At 45.2% G+C, this 27,627-nt stretch overlaps 1 pseudogene; it reads right to left on the reverse strand.

The window, feature by feature from the left end:
* Window positions 1-1,250: 1,250 nt before the first annotated feature.
* On the reverse strand, window positions 1,251-27,627 carry LOC136578729 (uncharacterized; annotated as a pseudogene).

Raw genomic sequence — 27,627 nt, forward strand, 5'->3', positions numbered from 1 at the left:
CGTATTTACGCCGTGTGAACGAGCCCTTAGAGTTACTACTTCCTTCCTTGCTGGATGTTTCCGAGGGGCTCATTCACAAGTACAGAACCGGGACAAGAGTCGTTTACAGAGAAAAAAGTTTATTAAGAGTTAAAAGACAAAACAACAAAGATTAACCCCTACAGGACCGGACACGTTTTAGGGATTTTACCCATCTGGTGGTTTTGCAGCTTTATTTTTTTTCCTTCAACAACCAAAATTATTTTTGCTGTGTTTTTTTCCGTGACATATAGGACTATTTTTTTATATATTTTTTCACTCTTTTTTCTTTTTTTAGTTTTATTGGAGGTAAAAAGCTAAAACAATAAATATTTTTTATATTTACCGTTTTTTTACGTTAGTATTAAGCACTTATGTAGCTAGGAAAGGGGAAGGCAAAAGCTATTATAGACTCCTCCGGGCCTTCAGCTGTGTCTGGGATTAAAGCTAAGGACCAAGCGCCGTATATTTACCACACATTGTCCATAAGTGATATATAACCCACTGTGCCCTCACCCCGGACCGGCCTGGTGAGATGCTTTGGGAAACGGACTTGGAAAAATGTCCAGTATGTTTACATGTAGTGAATTTGGTGCAGATTTCCTGCACTAGAAAATCCAAGCCAAAGTCTGCGGTTTGGTGTAGATTGCGGATTCGCATCAGACTTCAACTGAAGGGGTGAAATAAGCAGACCTGCACCAATATCCGCAGTGCAAGATATTCTGTGGACTTTGGTGCGGCACCAAAATCTCCCACATGCAAACACATCCTACGGTTCACAGGGTTGTAAGCAAACTCTTGCCACACAAAAACCCCCCGTGGTTTGCGGCGGAGATTCGCTCGAGATGGCGTATGTCACTGGCTCTGGCATGAATATTTGTGTGTAAACCTCCCGCTTGTTTATGTACACAAATATACATAAAGTTGCATTGATTTTGTGTATATGTGTGATGCAAATATGCAGGATTCCAAATTTGCGCAAGCACGGAAAGATCCCATTAATATCAATAGGGTCATGTACTGCACAAATGCTCCAAATATAAAACATGTTGCGATTTTTTTCTTCATGTGAGCGTGAAAAAATGCATCTATGTGAATGAACGCATTGAAAATATTACGCAGCACAAATCCAACCGTGTGAACCGGCCCTAAGAGGCTGTGAGGAACGAAGACTCAACATTATGTCCTCAGACCCAAAGATTGCATCTCCACGGTTAGTAACTCACATGCCGCTATCCAGAATAGCTGGCGCTGTGTGTGAGCGTCTGCCTGTATACCGGCTGGGACTGGGGCGGGGGGATCAGAGGTTGTGGGGTGTATCCTTGAATATCATACACTGATCTGTTAGGGGGGAAATCAGCAGACACCGGTGGAGGCCTTGGGGCAAGGGGTAATTGTGGTGGTAGGCAGGATGGGTAGGCCTCCCTCCTGTTTTGGTAAGGGGGATTGGGGCAAGGAGGCGGCATATAGTTACCCAGGGACTTTGATGCAAAGTTGGGGTAAAGCAAAAGTGGATGGATACTAGGAGGGGCGACCACATTAGGGGCAACACAGTTCGTGTAAGATGTGGGCAAGTTCCATAGGATCATTGGGTAAGACACTGCGGGGTCCGGGGCAGATGAGCTGGCTGCAGCAGCGGCTTTTGGTTGTGCTGCTGGAGCATCTGCCGCATCAGTAGGAGGGACAGCAGAATATTGGCACCGGGTAGGGCGGAAGGGATGTCCGTGGACAATGAAGGGGGCCAGATTGTGCGGGTAGATTTCCTGTCTGGTGACCGCCGTGTTCTGGAGCTTCATGGCGTCATCCGGAATCTTACTGACATCCACCGTCCAGTAGTTTCCCTTCGCCTGCGGTTTGTGCGGATCTTTCAGGACCTGAAAACAAAATAAAAAATAATTCAGCTGATGGCTTACTGGACAATTCTGGTTTACACCAAAGGCGAATTACAGGAGTTTTATTAATGATGACATCACTTATTACAGGCTGGTTGAACTCCGTCTTAGATGAATACATCTGCCTTTAGTACATGCGGCCTGGTGGCCATCTTATACTGTTGAGATGAATGTATTTAATGAGCTTTCTCCTATCAGACAGTGACTTTTTATTTGCACTATTAACCCCTTCCCGCACCAAGATTTACATGTACTACATGAGAGGGCAGGAGTTTCCCTGAAATGCCGTACATGTCTGGCATGTAGCTGGTGCGGGCTCAGAGCTGAGTCCATGCCATTCGCAATGGGAGTCAGCTATCGTCCTGCTACAATGACTGGAATGGCAAAGAACTGCGATCCCTGCCGTTAATCCCTTACATGCCCCAATCAATGTTGATTATGACATGTACAAGTCTACTGTAACAGAGGGAGGGGCTTCCTCTGCAATCCTATCACGAAAGACCAGATGATACATTGCAGGTCAGACGTACTGCTGTGTATAATCTGTTCGGTCATAGGATTGCAGGATTGGCTCCCCTACCGGGACATAAAAAAATGGTAAATAAAACTAAAATAGTCATACAAAATCTACAAAAAAATCCACCTAAAGGCTTATTTACACGAGCGTATATCGGTCGGGTTTTCACGGCCGGCCGATATACACTTCCATCTGGCAGTTCCCCCTTCCCTCGCCGGCTCTCTGCTTCTCTCCTCCTCTCTGGCGTTTGCAATGGAAGGGGGTTGGACAGGGGCTGAGCTAAGCTCCGCTCTGTGCCGCCCACTCCCATTGCTGGTTGCGGACAAGGGGCGGGGAGGGTATAAAACTGATATATTAAAAACCTGTATAAGGGTGCGTTCACACATGTAGCTGATTTACTGCGGATTTTGGTTCAAATGTGCAGTAGAGTTCACCCCTTCAATTTGAAATCAAAATGTGTGACAAAATCCCCATTTACCACATTTGAATGGACCCACAGAGTAAAGCTAACATGTTGATTTTGCTGCACTATGAACATCATACGGCGCAATTGTGTTTTTTTCTTTTTCACCCCTCTTAAAAATTTTAAAAGTTTTCAATGGTACATTAAAGAGACTTTTCAGGAGTAGGTGAGGGAGTCTATGAGCTGAAATTAGGTGATCTGCCGATCTTCTGATATAAAAGGCAGACAAAGGGAAGGGGCTCCTCTGTCATCCATCGGACCCCTGCGATGTGATTGTGGGGCCCTGATGGGTTGCCATGGCACCCAGAGGCTTTGGTATAGCCTCAGGGTCTTCCAGTTATGGTGGCCCATGAGGTTCATTTTCTTGCCTACCTCATTGGCTTTCTAATGCCTGTTATACTGAAGTAAATTAGTGTATTAGACGATTGATAAAATATGGTGATATTCAAGTCCACTTGTAGGACAAAAATAAAAAGTTACAGTATAAAAACTGGGGTCTGCCAGTTATACCGCACGGTAAACGCTGTTAAAAATAAAAAGCCAGAATTGCTGATTTTATTAATCTTGCCTCCAGAAAAAAATGAAATAAAAAGTAATAAAAATGTTAAATGTTCCCAAAAATTAACTAAATGAAAACTAAAGTTCATTCCGCAGAAATAAAGCCCTTATAGATCTCCATCGATGGAAAAATAAGAACAATTCTCTGGCCTTTGGAATGAGGCAGCACAAAAGCAATTTTTTTTTTAAAGCGTTTTTGTGTACAAAAAGAGTAAAACATTTAAAAACTGTATAAACTTGGTATCTCTGGAATCGGGCTGACCCCGAGAGTGTTACTACATTAAGCACAAATGGCAGAATTTCTTTTTTTCCCCAATCCCCCATAAAAACAATTAATAAATCATACAGTGCATTATATGTTCCCAAACAGATTTCATTAAACAATACAACTTGTCCCGCAAAAAAACTTCGTTATGGCTCCTGGACTGCGACAATGAAAAATACTGAAAAATTGATTGGCCATTATGGCGCAAACAGGTTTTGTCACTAAGGGGTTAAGAAATCTCCCAACTATATATTGAAAAGTTACCAACACTTATAAGAGGTATATCACTCCAGTAAATTCTACCACCGCAGTCCATTATTGGGTCCCTTACCTTTGTGAAGCATTCGTTAGATGATAAGTTGTGTCTGATGGAGTCTTTCCATCCCTGGTAATCTCCCTTGAAGAAGGGGAATGTGTTGCTGATCTCCTGAAGAATCTAGAAAAAAGCAAAAACATTTAGTGTTGGAGTCTGTTAGTAAATTGAACCCCCACCCCCTGCTTACCATTGGGTATGAAGAGCTTAGATTGTATAAACCCTTCCCACCCCATGATGTACATGTACAGCATATGGATAGCATGGGCTTAGTGATTGGCAGACAGGATCTTGTTGCAACAGTAGGAATCAGAAAGATCAGTATTCATCTCCGCATGTATGGGGCTCCCTCTGATGTCACTGGCCCTCGGTCATCCAATTGCGGAGGGATAAAAGTTTGCCATGGCTTCTTATGTAAATTAATAGAGATAATGCACTACAGTACAGAAGTACTGCTGTGTATTATCTGAATAGGGTCACAGTTTTTAGTCCCCCACTGGGAAATAAACAGTGAACAAAAAATTCCAAAATAATAAAAAATGCCTTTGGTATCGAGTTATCTAAATAATCAATTGAGCACACTTTTTATCCTGAGAGGCAAATGCCCATTAAAATAAAGCCCAATTGTGTTTTTGGTTTGTTCATTTTGCCTCCCAAAAAATGCAATAAATGCAATCAATAAGGTATTACGCTCCAGAATGTTACTAATAAAAACTACAGCTATCTCACACAAAAAAGCCCTTAACAGCATCGTCTATGGAAAAATGAAGAAGTTCAGGGTTTTTAACTGCAGTGATGTCAAAAGCAAATTATTTTTCAAAAAAGGGTTTATGGTGCAAAGTTGGAAAATCCTAAAAAAAACCAAAACATACGATTACGATACTAGAATTATATCGACCACCAGAAAAAAAGTGATCATGTTATTTATACTGCATGGTGAACGCCTTAAAAAATGGCAGAATTGATGTGCTCTTTCACCCTGCCCCCTCCCAAATAAGTTATACATTATATGTACCCCAAAATCATACCAATAAAAACTACAACTCGCCATACGAAGAGCGATCCCTCATATGGCCATGTTGGCTGAAAAATGAGTTAATTACTTTTGAAAAATGAAGAAGCAAATCCAAAACAATCATTATATATTTAAGTACCAATCTAGGCCGCGTCCTTAGGGGCTTAACAAGAAGTTTCTAGTACTTTGTACCTGGATAATGGCTGCAGCTGTTGGTCAGTTCCTACTTGCCAATCACTGCCCCGTGCTTCCAGGACATAAAGCTCTCTTACCTGGGACAGCTTGAGCTTCTTTTCTGGAGAGGCTTGTATAACCAGGGCAATCATGGCCAGGTAGGAATATGGAGGCTTGGCGTATCGCTGGTAGTTCTTTTTCTTCCCAGGGGTCTTCTCTATCTTCTTAGAAGCATCCATGAGGTCTTGCTCACACACAAGACTTCTCCCTTCCCCTGAACTACTCTCCCTGTTGGAGTCTCTCTCCAGCATCTGCTCCATGCTGGGCAGGTCAGTTGCCGGCACGTAGGTTGGATCCCAAGAACGGTATGGGTAGGACATGTCTCGCTCTTGTGTTCACCAAGGATGGAAAGTGAAGAGGTAGAGTTCACTGTGGTCTTCACTGCTCCCAATGCTGTATCTGATGTGACACTGGGCCCCATTGAATGGGACCTTGATAAGTTCTATCACCCCACCTCCAGCACTGTTATGTAAATGCCTCCAAACCAGAAGGAACCCATTGCTGGTAACCCCCTCACCACCCATCATTATTGTTATAAAAACCTCTATCCATAAAGACAATAACATTGAGTTTACACTTTAGTTTCAGTCCTTGGGTGTGATCCATCTTTCTGTTATGTATACAGTATGTATATGAGGTGTGTATACCCCAAAGTATGTTGCATGGGCAGTCATCATCCGCATACATCATTTGGGGCTTAGATTAACAATCTATAACATTTCATTCCCTTGGTTTAAGAGCTTATATTCTATGAGTGTAGAAGGGACTTTACATTTTTTTAAATTGCAGTTTTTTTGTATAAAATATCCATGTAGAACAAAATACTTGTAAACTACTAAATGCCATAATTAAAGGGGCGTCCAGTGAGTAAATGTATATGGTGGTAGGCTGAATCCTGCAAAGGCCTCTCTGCTGTGGCGAATGCATGGAGTCTTAAAAGGTTGAACCCCCCCCACCCTCTATGGACTCTTGAGCTTGGGGGATTTATTGTATTGTCTTGTAGATGACTCGGTCTTATAGTTCCCCCATTGTACTGTATGAGTAAGCCGGCCATTGAGTACTGATTTTTGTCATTGGTGGCGATAAATTTTGACCTTATTGTTTTAAGTCTGCAAGAGTGGAGTCAGACAGCGACCGAAAACAGATATCTTTGGAATAGTTGACAAACCCTTGAAGGAGTTGTGCCAACTTCCACGACCCCTATTATAATTCTGGGCCCTCTTGACTCCCCTGCATATAGCTTGTCATGGAGGCCGCAGCCAGCGAGATGTTTCCACTGCAGCAGAAATGTAGTAGTTCAGGACAGCCATTCACATTAATTACAAGAGCAGCACACTGTCTGCCTGAATTGGAGACAGTCTTATAACATGGCTCTCCACACTAGTCATGGAGGGGGCGATCTTCAGCAGCGTGACCCCTATATGCCGTAATGTGAATAGGGCATGCTATCTTAGCATAACCCCTTTAGGGTCCATTTACATGGGATGAAAATTGACATGATGATTGGCGCTCATTCACTGCCGTTCACACGATAGATGATCGGCTTTATGGGGACGAATATTAATACAAGCGTTCATCCTCACAGAGCCACCATTGATCGGCTATACATCTCCCAGTCCACACAGGGACATGTGCAGCCAACCAGTGAGCATCTTCATGCTACTATAAAAAACATTTGCGCAGGCAAATGAACGTTCTGGCAAAATTCCTGCCTGATAATTGAATTGTGTAAAAGGCCCTTAAAGGGGATGTGCCAAGTTATTCTATTTTCTTCTATAAGGATAACATCATGATTGGTGGGCGTCCTGCTTCTGTGATCCCTACGATCATGAAAACAGGGGTCCCACATGAGCAGAGCAGAGGTCACACATGTGCACTGCCATTCCATTCAAATCAATGATAGTGTCAATAATTGCCAAGTACAAATGCTTGGCATTCTCCAGCACTCCCATTGAAGTGAGTTGAGTCACGGTGTGCTTGCGTGATCTCCGCTGCATTCATATGGGGACTTTCGGGAACCCCATTCCTAAGATTGGTGGTGGCTCCAGTTATCAGACCCCCACTAATCATAAAGCTATCCTTATCCTGTGAATTTGGCACAACCCATTTTGTCCCCTTAACACTACAAGACATACAGTTATATCCTGCAGGTTCGGGGTATGTATGGAGGGGGATTGGGGGCGTTTATCCCGCTCTATACAATGCTGGTGCCGGCTGTTTGTTACGGCCAACAACAGCTCCGATAAGCCTCACCACTTATTGGAGCTGTTAACCCTTTCAATGCCGAGGTCAATTCTGACAGCAGAATTTAAATGCCCCGATCAATGTTCGCAGGTTGACATGCCAGCCTGGGGCTTCTGAAAGGCCCCAGAGCAGCCATTACAGTTTGCCTATCAATCCAGGCCTGTGGCATGGCTTGATAGAATGCCTGTCAGATTACGGTATGATATAATGGTAAGGCATAACAGCATACTGCAGGAGCGATCAAAGCATCACAAATTCTTGACCCTGATGAGGACTAAAAAAATGTAAAAATTAGTTTAAAAAAGTGTTATTACCTTTTATTTTTCTTAATAATTAATAAGTTCCCCCCTTTTTATATTTGTAATAAATTAATCTAAATAAACAAACTTATTTGGTATCACTCCATCCGTAAAAGTCAGATCTAGCAGTATTTACCCCGTATGGTGAACGTCGTCAGAAAAAAAAGCCAGAATTACACTTTTTTGGTCACCCTATGTCCAAGAAAAAATGTAATAAAAAGTGATCAAAAAGTCATATGTGCTCCAAAAGAAAGTATGGCGGCAGAAAATAATTTTAAAAAATTAAATATTTTTGGAAAAACAAATGTGCTCATACTGACCCATAGAAGAAAGTTATCATATCATATCATTGTTGCAGTGTGTATGCCGTAGAAACAAGAAAGGCTGCTTCCTTTAGGGGTTAAAGCGATAAACAAGTGATAACATTATACTGCAGAATGACGTTATCGCCTTATGAAGCATATAACTTTCTCTTTGAATTGCCGGAATACCCCATAAGTCAATGAGATGTTTGATGCATCCCTGTCACCTACTTGGTTTATCTATAGAGCCGTAGTGTTTACGTGAACAAAGCTGGAGATATTCGCAGCTTCAACTCAGGATCTGTTTTCTAATGAAAAAGTTACATTAAAAAATTTCGGTAAGAAGAGAAAAAACATTTGTAAGATTTTTAATACATATTTACAATGGAAGAAAAGCCCCGGTGCGCCTACTGATTATACAGAGATGAGTCGCTGCAGGTTCTGGTACTCATGTATAATACGCCAGATCCCATCATTGTATTATACTTTTGTATCTACAGGAGATTGAGAAGTGTTTTACTGATTGTGACTCTGTAGGTTCTGCGGACGGGACTTATTTCATTTATTTTACTTTTGTTTGAAGGTAAATACTGACAAACAAAAAATTGCACCCTATGGGATTCAAATACAGATACAAAATGTGAGAATAACCACTTATTTCCCCGCAGTACCACCTCCGTCTCTAATGTGTCAGATGCCCTACAGCTATACATGAATACAGTGTTATGTGAGGAGGTTCGCTCTCCAGCTGGGATTGTTGTCTTTGATTGCTGCTTGTTGACAGTCATTCTGGGATATTATTGGGGTCAGTCATATGTAAAGACTGTATTGTCCCCCAGATCGGTCACCACAGGGGGCTCCACTCTCACAGCATAGGAGGCTTGTATTCCTTTAGCATCTCACCCCACCCTGATGCTTCAAGTACTGAAGAGCATCTCAGTGAATGCACCCACCACTAGGACCTTACATAATAATACCACTATATGTGTTTATATAGGATTGTCATGAAAGTCCTTAAATGTTTTTGTGATTTCTTTCATTTTTCACAAAACATTGAAATGCAAAATGCACTGATGATGAAGAACACCCCCAGGGCAGGAGACACGGAGCCACATCTGTCTGTTGGCCTACAGGTTTTGCCGTTTTTTGTTTTATGGTTTTATACTCTTAGGGTTTTTTTGCATTGTTATTTTTATGTTTAATTAACAGCATTTTACAGTATAAACTTATGGATCCAATTTTAAGAAATCTCATCCACAGACTGGAAAAATATCTCCATTGTAAATTGACTTGCGGCGTAAATTTTAGATCTGCAGTTTGCCAATCTGTGCTGCCGGTTTCCATCATGGATTCCATCTCTTCCAATGAGAGGGTGAAATCCGCATTAACCCCTTAGTGACCAAGCCTGTTTGCGCCTTAATGACCAGGCCAAATTTTGCAAAAATTTGCATGGAAAAACACCAGAAAGATTTTGCATATCCAAGCGATTCTGACATTGTTTTTTCGCCACATGTTGTACTTCATTTAGGCGGAAAAAAGACTGATAGAGTTTGTGTTTATTTATTAAAAGCGCCAAAATTGGGAAAAAATTTTGAAAAAAAATCGTCATTTTTTTCACATTTCCAACTGCAATATCTCAAATATGTGCTAACATAATATAGAAATTTTTGCTAAGATATATATTTCCATGCGTTTACTTTATTCTGGATGCACATTGGAAAAACTTTGTTTTTTTTTAACAATTTAGGAGACGTACAAATTTAACATTACTTTTCAGCATTTTGAGGAACACTTTGTTTTCCTACACCAAGCCAAGATTGGAAAGGCTCATAGGAGTCAAAATGATAGATACCCCCACAAGTGACCCCATTTTAAAAACTACACCCCTTAACGTATTCACTGAGGGGTGTCATGAGTATTTTGACCCCACAGTTTTTTTAGGAGTCAATGCAATTTAGAAGAGAAATCTAAAATTTCATATTTTTGCAAATATGTCATTTTAAAGACAGGACTTTTTTCTATAGTACACATGAAAATGAGGATTTGCACCCCAGAATGGATACCCCTGTTTGTCCCGTGCTCAGAAACATACCCATTGTGGCCCTAGTATTATGTCTGTATGCACAATTGGGCCCAAAACGAAAGGAGCAATCGGTGGCTTTCGGAACAGAAATTTTGCTTGAAGGAGATTTAGGCCCTATTGCACACTTGTAGAGCCATTCAGTGACCAAAACGATGGAGAACCCCCACAATTGACCCCATTTTGAAAAGTAGACCCCTTAAGGAATTTATCTAGGAGTACGATGACTTTTTTGACTTCACAGTTTTTGAATGAATCTAAGCCAAGCCGAAGGAAAATAATTACAATTTTCATTTTTTTGGTAATACTGTCATTTCAAAAGCAGTTTTTTTTGTACAACACATATATGAATGAAGACTTGCACCCCAAAATGGGTACCCCTGTTTGTTCTGTGCTCAGAAACATACCCATTGTGGCCCCAGTGTTACGTCTGTATGCACAATGTGGCCCAAAATGAAAGGAGAAGCCGGTGGCTTTCGGAATAGAAATTTTGCTTGAAGGAGATTTAGTCCCCTTTGCCCACTTGTAGAGCCATTGAGTGACCAAAACGATGGAGAACCCCACAAGTGACCCCCATTTGAAAAGTAGAGCCCTTAACGAATTTATCTAGGGGTACGATGACTTTTTTGACTTCACAGTTTTTGAATGAATCTAAGCCAAGCAGAAGGAAAAAATTACGATTTTCATTTTTTTGGCAATTTTGTCAATTTAAAAATTGTTTTTTTTTTGTGCAGTGTACATAGGAATGAAGACGTTCACCCCAAAATGGATACCCCTGTTTGTCCCGTGTTCAGAAACATACCCATTGTGGCCCTAATCTACTTACAGGACACATGGCTAGGCCCATAATGGAGGGAATGCCTGCTGGGTTTCAGTACAGAACTGAATAAATTCCAGGCCCCATGCCAACTTATACGGAAAAAAATTGACTTCCTAAAAATAATCCCTCCCCCCCCCCACCATCCCCATTTTTTGGCATTCCCTAAATATTAGATAAAGGTAATAATATAAACTGCGTTTTATGTCCGAAGACAGGGGTAATTACGGAGGCTGGTTGGGTTGGGCACATGGGGCAAGAAAACCGGGTATTCCCCTTCCTCTCATGTTTTTTTGGGGGTATTTCTTGACCTCAGTGGTGGGGATGGGGTGTAAAAAGTGGCTCACAGAGAAGGCGCTCAACAAGCTGCTCCTGGAACTGCATGAAGGCGAGCGTTCCCGGGGCTTCTTGTAAATTACGGATTACAGGTAGCGGTCAGAATAACGCCGGGCTCACACGGCCGTATGCAGTATCCACTTGCGGAGGCCCGCAGCGGATTCCAGCTATGAGCCAGCCGTGACCCTGTGTATGGCCACGTAATGTACTGTGCATAACTGCCTATTCACACAGGCGGTCATGCGCAGTACACCGTTGTTTGTTTATATTTCCCGCGCCGTCGCTTAGAGATGACCCGGGTACCCACAGCCCGTACACAATGTATTTGCACATGGGCTGTGAGTATATTCACGGTCATAGAGCACAATGGGCTCTAGGTCGTGGATACCCGTGGTAAAATATATTGTATGCGGTGTTCTGTTTCTGCGAGTGGATTACGTAATTGCGACCCGCTAATTGGGGGGAATTGTGTAATCCAATGCATGCAATTGATCCGTGGATTACCGCTGATCAAGCGCATGGAGATCCCGTAATTCCTCTCCGGTCATGTGTGACCAGCCTAATGTTATATCACTAATTTATCACGTGACCGAGGACCGCTCAACGAGGCCACCGGTCACTGCTCCAAACAAGGAGATTTATACGCAGCCTACAGTATCTGTCTGCAGTATCAGGGGGATGAGGCTGGGGACTTCTGGCAACTGTCTCAAGAGCTTTCAGTGGGTGAGGAGGACGATGACAATGAGACACAGTTGTCTATCACTCAGGTAGTAGTAATTGCAGTAAGTCCGAGGGAGGAGCGCACAGAGGATTCGGAGGAAGAGCAGTTTTTCACTGAGAGTGCAGACGACCGACGAACTGTGGTGTGCATGGTTTGTCACGCCAAGATCAGCCGGGGAGCCACCACCACCAGCATGCGCAGACATATGATGGCCAAGCACCCCACAAGGTGGGGCGAAGGCCGTTCACCGCCTCCGGTTTGCACCACTGCCTCTCCCCCTGTGCCCCAAACCTGCCACTGAGATCCAACCCCCTCTCAGGACACAGGAAATACCATCTCCCGGCCTGCACCCACACCCTCACCTACGCTGTCCTCGGCCCCATCCAGTAATGTCCCTCAGCGCAGCGTCCAGCCGTCGCTAGCGCAACTGTTTGAGTGCAAGCGCAAGTACGCCGCCACGCACCCGCACGCTCAAGCGTTAAACGTGCACATAGCCAAATTGATCAGCCTGGAGATGCTGCCGTATAGGCTTGTGGAAACGGAGGCTTTCCAAAATATGATGGCAGCGGCGGCCCCGCGCTACTCGGTTCCCAGTTGCCACTACTTTTCCCGATGTGCCGTCCCAGCGCTGCACGACCACGTCTCCCGCAACATTGTACGCGCCCTCACCAACGCGGTTACTGCCAAGGTCCACTTAACAACGGACACGTGGACAAGCACAGGCGGGCAGGGCCACTATATCTCCCTGACGGCACATTGGGTGAATTTAGTGGAGGCTGGGACAGAGTCAGAGCCTGGGACCGCTCACGTCCTACCCACCCCCAGAATTGCGGGCCCCAGCTCGGTGCTGATATCTGCGGCAGTGTATGCTTCCTCCACTAAACCACCCTCCTCCTCCTACGCAACCTCTGTCTCACAATCAAGATGTGTCAGCAGCAGCATGTTGCCAGCAGTCGGTGTCGCGCGGCGTGGCAGCACAGCGGTGGGCAAGCGTCAGCTGGCCGTGCTGAAACTACTCAGCTTAGGAGAGAAGAGGCACACAGCCCATGAACTGCTGCAGGGTCTGACAGAGCAGACCGACCTCTGGCTTTCGCCGCTGAGCCTCCAACCGGGCATGGTCGTGTGTGACAATGGCCGTAACCTGGTGGAGGCTCTGCAGCTCGGCAGCCTCACGCACGTGCCATGCCTAGCCCACGTCTTTAATTTGGTGGTTCAGCGGTTTCTGAAAAGCTACCCACGCTTGTCAGACCTGCTCGGAAAGGTGCGCCAGCTCAGCGCACATTTCCACAAGTCCAAGACGGACGCTGCCACCCTGCGGACTCTGCAACATCGGTTTAATCTGCCAGTGCACCGACTGCTGTGCGACGTGCCCACACGGTGGAACTCTACGCTCCACATGTTGGCCAGGCTCTATGAGCAGCGTAGAACTATAGTGGAATACCAACTCCAACATGGGCGGCGTAGTGGAAGTCAGCCTCCTCAATTCTTTACAGAAGAGTGGGCCTGGTTGGCAGACATCTGCCAGGTCCTTGGAAACTTTGAGGAGTCTACCCAGATGGTGAGCGGCGATGCTGCAATTCTTAGCGTCACCATTCCTCTGCTATGCCTCTTGAGAAGTTCCCTGCAAAGCATAAAGGCAGACACTTTGCGCTCGGAAACGGAGGCGGGGGAAGACAGTATGCCGCTGGATAGTCAGAGCACCCTCCTGTCTATATCTCAGCGCATTGAGGAGGAGGAGGAGGAGGAGGGGGAGGAGCATGAGGAGGAGGGAGAAGAGACAGCTTGGCCCACTGCTGAGGGTACCCATGCTGCTTGCCTGTCATCCTTTCAGCGTGTATGGCCTGAGGAGGAGGAGGATCCTGAAAGTGATCTTCCTAGTGAGGACAGCCATGTGTTGCGTACAGGTACCCTGGCACACATGGCTGACTTCATGTTAGGATGCCTTTCTCGAGACCCTCGCGTTACACGCATTCTTGCCACAACGGATTACTGGGTGTACACACTGCTCGACCCACGGTATAAGGAGAACCTTTCCACTCTTATACCCGAAGAGGAAAGGGGTTCGAGAGTGATGTTATACCACAGGACCCTGGCGGACAAACTGATGGTAAAATTCCCATCCGACAGCGCTAGTGGCCGAAGGCGCAGTTCCGAGGGCCAGGTAGCAGGGGAGGCGCAGAGATCAGGCAGCATGTACAGCGCAGCCAGGGGAACACTCTCCAAGGCCTTTGACAGCTTTATGGCTCCCCAGCAAGACTGTGTTACCGCTCCCCAGTCAAGGCTGAGTCGGTGGGAGCACTGTAAAAGGATGGTGAGGGAGTACGTAGCCGATCGCACGACCGTCCTCCGTGACGCCTCTGCCCCCTACAACTACTGGGTGTCGAAGCTGGACACGTGGCCTGAACTCGCGCTGTATGCCCTGGAGGTGCTTGCTTGTCCTGCGGCTAGCGTCTTGTCAGAGAGGGTGTTTAGTGCGGCTGGGGGAATCATCACGGATAAGCGTACCCGCCTGTCAACCGTCAGTGCCGACAGGCCTTCAATCATAAAGATGAACAAAGCCTGGATTTCCCCAGACTTCTCTTCTCCACCAGCGGACAGCAGCGATACCTAAACAATACGTAGGCTGCACTCGCGGATGCAAGCATCGTTCTTGATCACCATCAAAAACGGGGACCTTTTAGCTTCATCAATCTGTGTATTATATTCATCCTCCTCCTCCTGCTCCTCCTCCCTAAACCTCACGTAATCACGCCGAATGGGCAATTTTTCTGAGACACACAAGGCTCTGTCATATAACTTTTGTAAACAATGTTTATACGTTTCAATTCTCAATTCAATAAAGCGTTGAAACTTGCACCTGAACCAATTTTTATTTTAACTGGGCCGCCTCCAGGCCTAGTTACAAATTAAGCCACATTAACCAAAGCGATTAATGGGTTTCACCTGCCCTCTTGGTTGGGCATGGACAATTTTTCTGAAGTACATTTCTACTGTTCGTACACCAATACTTTGGGGCCCTCGCTTACATTGTAATCCTAGTAATTTTTTGCCCACCTGCATTAAAGCTGACGTTACCTCAGCTGTTCCGGGCACTGCAATGGGATATATTTATGTACCGCCGGTGGGTTCCAGGGAGCCATCCATGCTGTCGGACCACACGGAGTTGTAACTGCATGTGTCCACTTCTAAAGAACCCCAGTCTGACTGGGGCATGCAGTGTGGGCCGAAGCCCACCTGCATTTAATCGGACGTTACCTCAGCTGTGATGGGCAATGCAATGGGATATATTTATGTACCGCCGGTGGGTTCCAGGGAGTCACCCATGCTGTCGGTCCACACGGAGTTGTAACTGCATGTGTCCACTTCTAAAGAGCCCCAGTCTGACTGGGGCATGCAGTGTGGGCCGAAGACCACCTGCATTAAACCTGACGTTACCTCAGCTGTGATGGGAAATGCAATGGGATTTATTTATGTACAGCCGGTGGGTTCCAGGGAGCCACCCATGCTGTGGGTGCACACGGAATTCTCATTGCAGAGTTGTACCTGCCTGTGACTATTTATATAAAACCCCGGTCTGACTGGGGCATGCAGACACCTTGACAGAATGAATAGTGTGTGGCACATGGGTTCCCCATTGCTATGCCCATGTGTGCAGCTCCTGATGGAGGTGGCACAGGATTGGATGTCTCATTGCTTCTGTACAGCATTATGGGCTATCGCCCCGCCCCTTTTAAAGAGGGTCGCTGCCTGGCTGTGCCAACCCTCTGCAGTGTGTGCCTGCGGTTCCTCCTCATGGCAGATGCGCTTATAAATAGACATGAGGGTGGTGTGGCATGAGGGCAGCTGAAGGCTGCGCAGGGACACTTTGGTGTGCGCTGTGGACACTGGGTCATGCGGGGGGGGGGGGGTTGGGCAGCATGTAACCCAGGAGAAGTGGCAGCGGAGTGTCATGCAGGCAGTGATTGTGCTTTGTTGGAGGTAGTGTGGTTCTTAGCTAAGCTATGCATTGCTAATGAGGGCTTTTCAGAAGCAAAAATTGTTGGGAGGGGGGGGGGCACTCTTGCCGCTATTGTGGCTTAATAGTGGGACCTGGGAACTTGAGATGCAGCCAAACATGTAGCCCCTCGCCTGCCCTATCAGTTGCTGTGTTGTTCCCATCACTTTCTTGAATTGCCCAGATTTTCACAAATGGAAACCTTAGCGAGCATCGGCGATATACAAAAATGCTCGGGTCGCCCATTGACTTCAATGGGGTTCGTTACTCGAAACGAACCCTCGAGCATTGAGAAAATTTTGTCACGAGTAACGAGCACCCGAGCATTTTGGTGCTCGCTCATCTCTATTTATTACATTTGCCTTTTCTGTCGTTATTCTGCCCTTCCCATCAGGTATGCCAGCGTCCCTTCTCAGTCCTTAGCGAGAGTAGGGACCACCGCCCAGTTGCCCGCCCAGGGTTAGCCAGGAGTCAAGGCAAGTAGGCAGGGGCAGGGGATGCCGGTGAGATCACGGCAACCCGGGCTGGCGTATCAAGGGTAGTATACTGTAACAGCAGCTTTATATACCTGAACTTTGACAAAATCCTATACATTCACTGAGGCCAATCATCCAAAGGAGATGGGAAAATGAAGACTTCTCCATGACCTTGTATTAGGTAAAGCAGTGGAATAAATTTACTTCTGATGTTAGAAGACTCTGAAATTTCAGTTTTAGGCCTCACAGGAGCGAGAATCTCACATGAGTTTTGTGCATTGCGAGGCACTCAATATTAGTGTGATTATAACTCCATTATTTTGAATGCCATCACAGAAAGGAGAACCTAAAACGTAACTTTTATTGGTATTAGATTAAAAAGAAAGAACAAAAGGAGAAAAGCCGGCTCCTTCTTTAGTTACAAAAAATCCATAAAATTATAAATCTTAGGCATGGTGGGATACCATGTCAACCCACAGTTGTGTTTCGAAAGCTACTGCTTTCTTGATCACTGTTACTCTGTTTCCCAAAAAATAAGCCTAACCCCTGAAAATAAGCCCTAGTTACACTACATAAAAAAAAACAAAAAACATTACCTACCAGACTTGATCCAGATCTCTCCCGCAGCTCTCTAGAAGTTCAACGCAGTTTCTGGAGTTCTTAGCCGCTCATACAACATCAATTCCTGGTTACGGGAATCATAAATCCCACCTCCAGGAAGTGATGGCTGTGATTGTTTCTTTGACTGCTACTCAGCCAATCAATGCAGCGCTGGATGAACTAATGCGATGGCTGTGATTAGCCATGGCTAACCCAATTCATAAATCCCACCTCAACAGCGCAATGACTGTTGATTGGTTCTTCCACCACTGCTCAGCCAATCAATGCAGCGCTGGATAAACCAATCACAGCCATCGCTTCCTGGAGGTGGGATTTATGAATATCGTAACCAGGAAGTGATGTTGTATGAGCAGATAAGGACTGCGGGAAGTGCGTCAAAGCTATAAAGAGTAGAAGGACGGAGCCGGACCAAGCCTGCTAGTTAAGTATAATAAGACCTCCTCCGAAAATAAGAGCTAGTGCCTCTTTTACGGCAAAAATTAATATAAGACAGGATCTTATTTTTGGGGAAACACGGTAGCAGACGGACATGGTAGTTCCCCTTGGAAACAATTATGGACCGATCATTACACATTTAGATCATGTGTAGACATTCCCACAAACTTGATTATAACTTGAATATATAAAAAAAAATGTTTCTCTTCCTTCTTCCTTTCGCTTTAATAAATATACAGCAAATATTTTTTCAAATTACCACTGGTAAGCGCGTTCCCAACTTCAATATCCAAAATACCTCTCTGCTGAGGACAAATTTTCTCCAATCCCCTCCTCTTAAAGGTTTTTTACAGCTTCAATATTGCAGAATCTGAATGACTCCAAAGAGCTGCATGATGTTCCAAAAAAAGTGTGCTCCACGGAGCCTTTGGGGCTCCACAAGTGATTGTCAGGGGCTCTGACGGAGTGTCTAGATCCCCACTCTACTCACCGCTGTAGAAGTGTCCGGACAGCCTGTACTATGGAAATTAATGTGTTGGACCTGTGGTTGGCATAGCAATGCGGATCAGATGAGCCGACTCCGATCATGTGATCTGTGTTGCTATGCCAACCACAGGTCCTGCATGCTTATTTCCTCAGTAAAGGTTGCTTGGACACCGTTACAGGAGTGAGTAGAGTGGGGACCAATGGTGGAAAATAATAGGGGTGAACGTACCGGGCCCGAGACTTCAAGGGGGCCCATGGCTGTCTTAATCTCACCTATTGTAATCTGCACTACTAAACCTCTCCTTGCATCTGAAGAGCATAGCGGCAATGAGGGACCCTATTGCTACTGGGGCCGCAATGGGGACCCTATCACTACTGGGGCCGCAATGGGGACCCTATCACTACTGGGCCAGCAATGGGGATCATAATACTACTGGAGCAGTAATGTGGGACAATATCACTATTGGAGTGGCAATGGGGGACCCTATTACTACTGGGGTGGAGATGGGAGGTGCTATCACTACTGGGGCTGCAATGGGAGAGCCTATTACCACAACTGGGGTCACTATTATTACTGAGGCCAATACAGGGGTCACTATTACTACTGAGGGCACCAATATAGGGGACACTATTATTACTGGGATAGCAATAGGGGACACTATTACAACTGAGATCAATATAGGGGACACTATTACTACTAGGGCCAATATAGGGGACACTATTGCAACTAGGACCACCAATTAATTGGACACTTTTACTAAGGGGGACCACCAATATAGGGGGTCACTAATACTACACGGCGGATTTGCTGCAGTATTTACAGTAGCTGTAGCAGCAGAATGGATGAGATTTTGAAAATCTCATCCACACGCAACAAAACCCATGTGGATATTGGCATGAGGTGCGGAATTAAATTCCGCACCTCATGTCAATTTTAAATATAATGTATATCAATAGCCTATTCAGTGCTTCAGCATTCCCCTGGGGTTGTTTTTTAAATGGCCCTGTCCTTTTTATAATGATTAAGGTTAAAATCATGTCATAAGCCACGCCCCTAACCCCTCCCCTGACCACACCTTGGGGCTCTACGAGAAACTTTTGCTTCAAAAAGGGCTCCATGGCTAAAAACGTTTGAGAGCCGCTGCTCTATGTCATTAATATGCTTGATGCAGCCTGTAAAGCTTTTATTACAAATATGTTGCAGATGACGTGTTTACGGTCACAATTGATGACATTTTTAATAATAAACTCAGATTTTCCATCTAAGGCCGCCTGCACACGGGCGGAAATCTCAAGGCGGGATTTCCCGCGGGATTTCCGCCGCTCAAAGCCTGCATAGGAGTGCATTACAATACGCACACCTATGCAGACGGCCGCGGTTTGGCCGCGCGAAATGTCGCGCGGCAAACAAACCGCAGCATGTCCTATTTTTGTGCAGGGCTCGCAGAGCCTCGCACAGATACGTCACTCACCCGGCCGCCGGTTCCGGTCTGCGCATGCGCCGGCTGCCGGAACATGAAAGAGCCGGGGCCGCCGGGCGCGGGTGAGTACGCACTCGTCTCTGCAGGCGCTCAGGTCGGGTCCCGCGGCGAGAATTCTCGCCACCGGATCCGACCCAATCGTCTGCAGGTGGCCTAAGAAGAAAGAACACATCGCTGCATTAAACTCCAATCCACCAAATCCACGGACGTACGGGGTCCGGGTGATCAGGCGTCGCCCACAGATCGCGGGCAGTGGAGGGTATTGGGAGATATAACAACCATTGGCACCATATGAGGGACAACAGTGATTATTTCAATGTTAATCACAAGACCAACAGAACAGAACTACCGGCCGGTTGGTGAGATGAGACCTGCGGCTCCGGTGATACAAAAACATCTCTAAGGGTTCCATCCCATGAGTGCTGTTTGAGCGCTCCAATAGCGGCTATCTGAGCGTTAAATCACGTGAATAAATAGCAGCTGCAAGAACGTTGTGGCTGCTATTAGCGAGATTGCCGCTCTCCTCCCTCCCTGATTTGCCGGCTGGCTTCTATAGGAGTCTATGGGAGCCACCTGCGATGTGCTGTCAAAAGATAGGACATGTCCTATCTTCTGAGGCGAGAAATCTCAGCGTCAAAAATCACACCTATTGCTCCATCTTTTGCCGCGTGAGTTTCTCGGCACGCCAAATAATTCCTCATCTGGAAGAACCCATAGGAAATTCTAGCTTCTTTTAGGGTGAAGTCACACGAACGTATATCGGCTCGGTTTTCCCGCCGAGCCGATATACGTTGTCCTCGTGTGCAGGGGGGGGTGGAAGAGCCAAGTGCAGGAACCGAGCTCCCGCCCCCCTCTCTGCCTCCTCTCCGCCCCTTTGCACTATTTGCAATGGGTGAAAACCGAGCCGATATACGTTCGTGTGACTTCACCCTGAGATGTGATTTTATTTTTTTTTTTTTACACACCTAATCAGCGTTCATGAGGCCTAATATACACACATGGATGAATGGGACTTATCCCCCCTGATGCAAACAGTTATAATTGAGGTGTCGGCTGCTGTGAGACACAGGAAGCTGTGATGGTGATTGAATTACTATTACCCCTAGGGCTCCATTCACAAGGGGAGGGGGGGGGGGTTGGTTGTGGTAAAAACCGCACCAAATAGCGCATTGGTGAAATGGTTTGTTTTTACTATGTTTGTTGAAAAATGTGGCGATTACTGCGGAGGGGTCACATTCTTGTACACATGGACGGACCAGGATCGCAGTGCAGGGATGTGATGGGTAGACATAGCGGTGCCTATCAATACAATGTTTATTCACTTGTGTTAGGGCTCCTTCACATTGGTGATAAAACGGTGCGAGAGTGAATGAAAACGCATGATTATGTAACCAATGATTTTCAATGGTTTCATTCCATTTGTGATGTTTGCGATGCTGCTTGAAAAATCACATGTCCTTTCGTTTTGTAATATCACCCATTATTTTCATTGGGGCTCAGCATAAAGCGATAAAAAAAAATCACTCCCTTGTCGTTAGCGGCTGTTTAAGATGACTTTTCAATCCAGATTAGCTCTTTTTGCTTCCTGTGTAAAAAGCTCCCAGCTCAGCGCCGCCGACCCCATTGAAAACACTGGGAGAACATCGCGATCCCCAACTAGGGCTGTGACAGTGGCAGGAGGGGATTCCTTCAGCCCCGCAGTGATGTGAGGCTGTCACAACCGGGGTTCCAACACTGCTGGCCCCATTGAAAAGTGCCGATGTGGGGATCAATATGAAAACACCTCGCATCCAGGGGTTTACAGAAGGATTGCGAGGGCGATATCACAGCATTATATCGCCCCCACCAGTGTGCAGGAGGCCGAAGACATAACATTCTGTTTTATTGGTTGTTTATACTGAAGACTCAATCTACCCCCCCCCCCCCCCCCGACAGACGTTCTATGGATAGTGTGATGACATCATCTTGGTGAACACCCACCTCGGTCCCTGATTGGCTCTAGAACTGAGGAGGGCGGGGTTATGAACACATAAGGCCGGACGTTGGCCGGCGGCTCCACTATTACCTCCAGCTAGTGGCTGAACATCATGGCTGTATGGCTCTCTACCCATTAGGGCAAATAATGTCTAAAACTCCTGATGAAATACTGCGGTTATGCCGGATAGAAACCCGTTGAGTCTTCATACTTTATCCAAACCTTTTCAGTGATGAGTTGTTTGTCTATTAGATTCCCTTTCGCTGGATGCTTTCCTCATCGCGCCATTTTTGGTATACACTCCACATTGCTGCACTAGAAAACCCCAGATGGTTGGCAGTGAGATCCTGGTGCTGATGACCGCGCCTCGCTGGAGTCACGCAGATCGCTGGATGATTTACATCTAATGTGGATTCACACTGAAACAGAGCCCAAAACCGGATCCGGCAGTATTCTTAGCCACGCCCCTTACCGTATTGTGAACGCATCCACAATGCAAACCGACCGGGATTATTAGCGCCACCATACAGCGTCTGCATGTGGCGCTCCCTAAGGGCTCATTCACACTGATGGATGCGGGTTTATTTACGGGACAAAACACGCAGTATTAATCGTGTATTACATGTGCGCAAATAACAAACGCCTGAAACTCCATTGATTTCAAGTACAAATATTGAGGTTTTCTGCGTATTTTCACAGTCCCATTGTTTACAATTGGCTCTTTTGGCGTGAATTATGCAGCAAATCAGGACATGCTGTTTTTTTTAATGCAACTGAAATTCATGTGAAAAATCGGCAGATGTGAATAACCGCGATGACATCACTGGGTTTATTCTCTGCATGGTGCGCAGCGTATTTACGCCATGGGAACGAGCCCTTAGAGTTACTTCCGTCCTTGCTGGATGTCTCCTCAGAGGGGCTCATTCACAAATACAGAAACGGGACAAGAGTCATTTACAGAGAAAAAAAAGTTTATTAAGAGTTAAAAGACACAAACAACAAAGATTAACCCCTACAGGACCGGACACGTTTTAGGGATTTTACCCATCTGGTGGTTTTGCAGCTTTATTTTTTTTCCTTCAGCTACCAAAATTATTTTTGCTGTGTTTTTTTCCGTGACATATAGGGCTATTTTTTTATATCTGTTTTCACTTATTTTTCTTTTTTTAGTTTTATTGGAGGTAAAAAGCTAAAACAATAAATATTTTTTATATTTACAGTTTCTTTAACGTTAGTATCGAGCGCTATGCAGCCGGGGAAGGAGAAGGCAAAAGCTATTAAAGACTGCTTCTCCTCCGGGTCTTCAGCTGTGTCTGGGATTAAAGCCCAGGACCAAGCGCCGTATATTTACCGCACTTTGTCCTTAAGTGATATATAACCCACTGTGCCCTCACCCCGGACCGGCCTGGTGAGATGCTTTGGGAAGCGGACTTAGAAAAATGTCCAGTATGTTTACATGTAGTGAATTTGATGCAGATTTCCTGCACTAGAAAATCCACGCCAAAGTCTGCGGTTTGGTGTAGATTGCGAATCCGCATCAGACTTCAACCGAAGGGGTGAAATAAGCAGACCTGCACCAATATCCGCAGTGCAAGATATTCTGTGGACTTTGGTGCGACACCAAAATCTGCCACATGTAAACACATCCTACGGTTCACTGGGTTGTAAGCAAACTCTTGCCACACATACCCCCCATGGTTGTGCGGCGGAGATTCGCTTGTGACGGCGTATGTCACTGGCTATGGCATAAATATTTGTGTGTAAACCTCCCGCATGTTTGTGTGCACAAATATACATAAAGTTGCATCGATTTTGTGTATTTGTGCGACGCAAATATGCAGGATTCCAAATTTGCGCAAGCACGAAAAGAGCCCATTGATATCAATGGGGTCATGTAATGCACAAATGCTCCAAATATGAATGAACGCATTGAAAATATTACACAGCACAAATCCAACCGTGTGAACCGGCCCTAAGAGGCTGTGAGGACCGAGGACTCAACATTGTGTCCTCAGACCCAAAGATTGCTCTTCCACTATTAGTAAGCCCCATGCCGTCATCCAGGATAGCCGGCGCTCTGTGTGAGCGGCTGCCTGTATACCGTCTGGGGCGGTGGGATCAGAGATTGTGGGGTGTATCCTTCAATATCATACACTGATCTGTTAGGAGGGAAATTAACAGACACCGGTGGAGGCCTTGGGGCGAGGGGTAGTTGTTGTAGGCAGGATGGGTAGGCCTCCCTCCGGTTTTGGTAAGGGGGATTAGGGCAAGGAGGCGGGATGTAGTTACCCAGAGACATTGATGCAAAGTTGGGGTAAAGCAGAAGAGGATGGACACTAGGAGGGGCGACCACATTAGGGGCAACACAGTTCGTGTAAGATGTGGGCAAGTTCCATAGGATCATGGGGTAAGACACTGCGGGGTCCGGGGCAGATGAGCTGGCTGCAGCAGCGGCTTCTGGTTGTGCTGCTGGGGGATCTGCCGCATCAGTAGGAGGGACAGCAGAATATTGGCACCATGTAGGACGGAAGGGATGTCCATGGATAATGAAGGGGGCCAGGTCATGCGGGTAGATATCCTTTCTGGTGACCGCCGTGTTCTGGATCTTCATGGCGTCATCCGGAATCTTACTGACATCCACCGTCCAGTAGTTTCCCTTCGCCTGCGGTTTGTGCGGATCTTTCAGGACCTGAAAACAAGATGAAAAATAATTCAGCTGATGGCTTACTGGACAATTCTGGTTTATACCAAAGGCGAATTACAAGTGTTTTATTAATGATATCACTTATTACAGGCTGGTTGAACTCCGTCTTAGATGAATATATCTGCCTTTAGTACATGCGGCCTGGTGGCATCTTGTACTGCTGGGATGAATGTATTTAATGAGCTTTCCCCTATTGGACAGTGACTTTTTATTTGCACTATTAACCCCTTCCCGCACCAGGATTTACATGTACTACATGAGAGGGCAGGAGTTTCCCTGAAATTCCGTACATGTCTGGCATGTAGCTGGTGCGGGCTCAGAGCTGAGTCCATGTCATTCACAATGGGAGTCAGCTATCGTCCTGCTACAATGACTGGAATGGCAAAGAACTGTGATCCCTGCCGTTAATCCCTTACATACCCCAATCATTGTTGATTATGACATGTACAAGTCTATTGTAACAGAGGGAGGGGCTTCCTCTGCCATCCTATCACAAAAGACCAGATGATACATTGCAGGTCAGAAGTACTGCTGTGTATTATCTGTTCGGTCATAGGATTGCAGGATTGGCTCACCTACCGGGACATAAAAAAAAGGTAAAAAAAAAATAAAATAGTCATACAAAATCTACAAAAAATCCACCTAAAGGCTTATTTACACGAGCGTATATCAGTTCCCCTATTGTCCCCCGCTGCTGGGCTATTGCTGCCCAGAAGCACCTTTTAAATGTCCCGTTGTAAAGTCCTGTTAGTCCCAGCGGGGATTATCGGAACCCTCGGTGAGTCCCTTCATCCCCGCGGGGACCAACCGGAGTTAACAGCGGGACATTTAAAAGGTGTTCTGGGCAGCAGGTGATAAATGTCCTGCTGTAAGCAGCGGGGAATCTATTCCCAGAGCAGGAGTTTCCAATAACTCCTTCTCCCATAGGAATCAGTGGAAACTCCTGACGCCGCGCACTGAACATAGTGCATGTTCTATCTGTTTTAGGTGCGCACCGTTTTGTGCTGCTCATTCCTCACATATGAACGCTTCTATAAAAACCTGCTGGTTATTGTAGGAGAATTCATTTTCTGCGCACATATAAAACGTACATATAAAACAGCTCATAGTGCAAAAAAAAATCTGACACGGCACTGCTGCAAAAAAGAAAGAAAAATGTTAGAATTCTTTGTACGCAGTGACAAATAATTTTTGAAAATTTTTAAACATTGCAAAAAAAACCCAAACCTATATAAATTTGGTATTAATGTAATCATACTGGACTGCAGCATTAATTTACCATATTTATACCGTACGGGAACGCTGTTAAAAATAAAAAGCCAGAATTGCAGATTTTATTAATCTGGCCTCCCGAAAAAATGAAATAAAAAGTAATAAAAATGTTAAATGTTCCCAAAAATTGGATAAATGAAGACTAAAGTGTTTTTGTCCACAAAAATAGTAAAACACAAAAAACCTGTATAAACTTGGTATCTCTGGAATCGGGCTGACCCCGAGAGTGTTATTACATTCAACACAAAACACAAATGGCAGAATTTCTTTTTTTCCCTAATCCCCCATAAAAACAATTAATAAATCATACAGCGCATTATATGTACCCAAAAAACAGTTCATTAAACAATACAACTTGTCCCGCAAAAAAACTTTGTTATGGCTGGAAGGCGACAATGAAAAATACTAAAAAATTGATTGGTCATTATGGAGCAAACCGGCTTTGTCACTAAGGGGTTAAGAAATCTCCCAACTATATATGGAAAAGTTGTTCACACTTATAAGAGGTATATCACTCCAGTAAGTTCTACCACCGCAGTCCATTATTGGGTCCCTTACCTTTGTGAAGCATTCGTTAGATGATAAGTTGTGTCTGATGGAGTCTTTCCATCCCTGGTAATCTCCCTTAAAGAAGGGGAATATGTTGCTGATCTCCTGAAGAATCTAGAAAAAAGCAAAAACATTTAGTCTTGGAGTCTGTTAGTAAATTGAGTCCCCACCCCCTGCTTACCATTGGGTATGAAGAGCTTAGATTGTATAAACCCTTCCCGCCCCATGGTGTACATGTACAGCATATGGATAGCATGGGCTTAGTGATTGGCAGACAGGATCTTGCTGCAAAAGTGGGGATCAGAAAGATCAGTATTGATCTCCGCATGTATGGGGCTCCCTCTATGATGTCACTGGCCCTCGGTCATCCAATTGCGGAGGGATAAAAGTTTGCCATGGCTTCTTATGTAAATTAATAGAGATAATGCACTACAGTACAGAAGTACTGCTGTGTATTATCTGAATAGGATCACAGTTTTTAGTCCCCTACAGGGATATAAACAGTGAACACAAATTCTACAATAATAAAAACTCCCTTTGGTATCAAGTTACATAAATAATTAATTGAGCACACTTTTTATCCTGCGAGGCAAATGCCCATTAAAATAAAGCCCAATTGTGTTTTTTTTGTTCATTTTGCCTCCCAAAAATGCAATAAATGCAATCAATAAGGTATTACATGTTCCAGAATGTTACTAATAAAAACTACAGCTATCTCACACAAAAAAGCCCTTAACAGCATCGTCTATGGAAAAATGAAGAAGTTCAGGGTTTTTAACTGCAGTGATGCCAAAAGCTAATTATTTTTCAAAAAAGGGTTTATGGTGCAAAGTTGGAAAATCCTAAAAAACCCCAAAACATACGATTACGATACTAAAATTATATCGACCACCAGAAAAAAGTGATCATGTTATTTATACTGCATGGTGAACGCCTTAAAGAATGGCAGAATTGATGTGTTCTTTCACCCTGCCCCCTCCCAAATAAGTTATACCTTATATGTAACCCAAAATCATACCAATAAAAAACTACAACTCGCCATACGAAGAGCGATCCCTCATATGGCCATGTTGGCTGAAAAATGAGTTAATTACTTTAGAAAAGTGAAGAAGCAAATCCAAAACAATCATTGTATATTTAAGTACCAATCTAGGCCGCATCCTTATGGGCTTAACAAGAAGTTTCTAGTACTTTGTATCTGGATAATGGCTGCAGCTGTTGGTCAGCTCCTACTTGCCAATCACTGCCCCGTGCTTCCAGGACATAAAGCTCTCTTACCTGGGACAGCTTGAGCTTTTTTTCTGGAGAGCCTTGTATAACCAGGGCAATCATGGCCAGGTAGGAATATGGAGGCTTGGCGTATCGCTGGTAGCTCTTTTTTTTCCTAGGGGTCTTCTCTATCTTCTTAGAAGCATCCATGAGGTCTTGCTCACACACAAGACTTCTCCCTTCCCCTGAACTACTCTCCCTCTTGTAGTCTCTCTCCAGCATCTGCTCCATGCTGGGCAGGTCAGTTGCTGACACATAGGTTGGATCCCAAGGACGGTATGGGTAGGACAT

Source organism: Eleutherodactylus coqui, chromosome 9 (genome assembly GCF_035609145.1).
Source record: "Eleutherodactylus coqui strain aEleCoq1 chromosome 9, aEleCoq1.hap1, whole genome shotgun sequence".
NCBI lineage: Eukaryota > Metazoa > Chordata > Amphibia > Anura > Eleutherodactylidae > Eleutherodactylus > Eleutherodactylus coqui.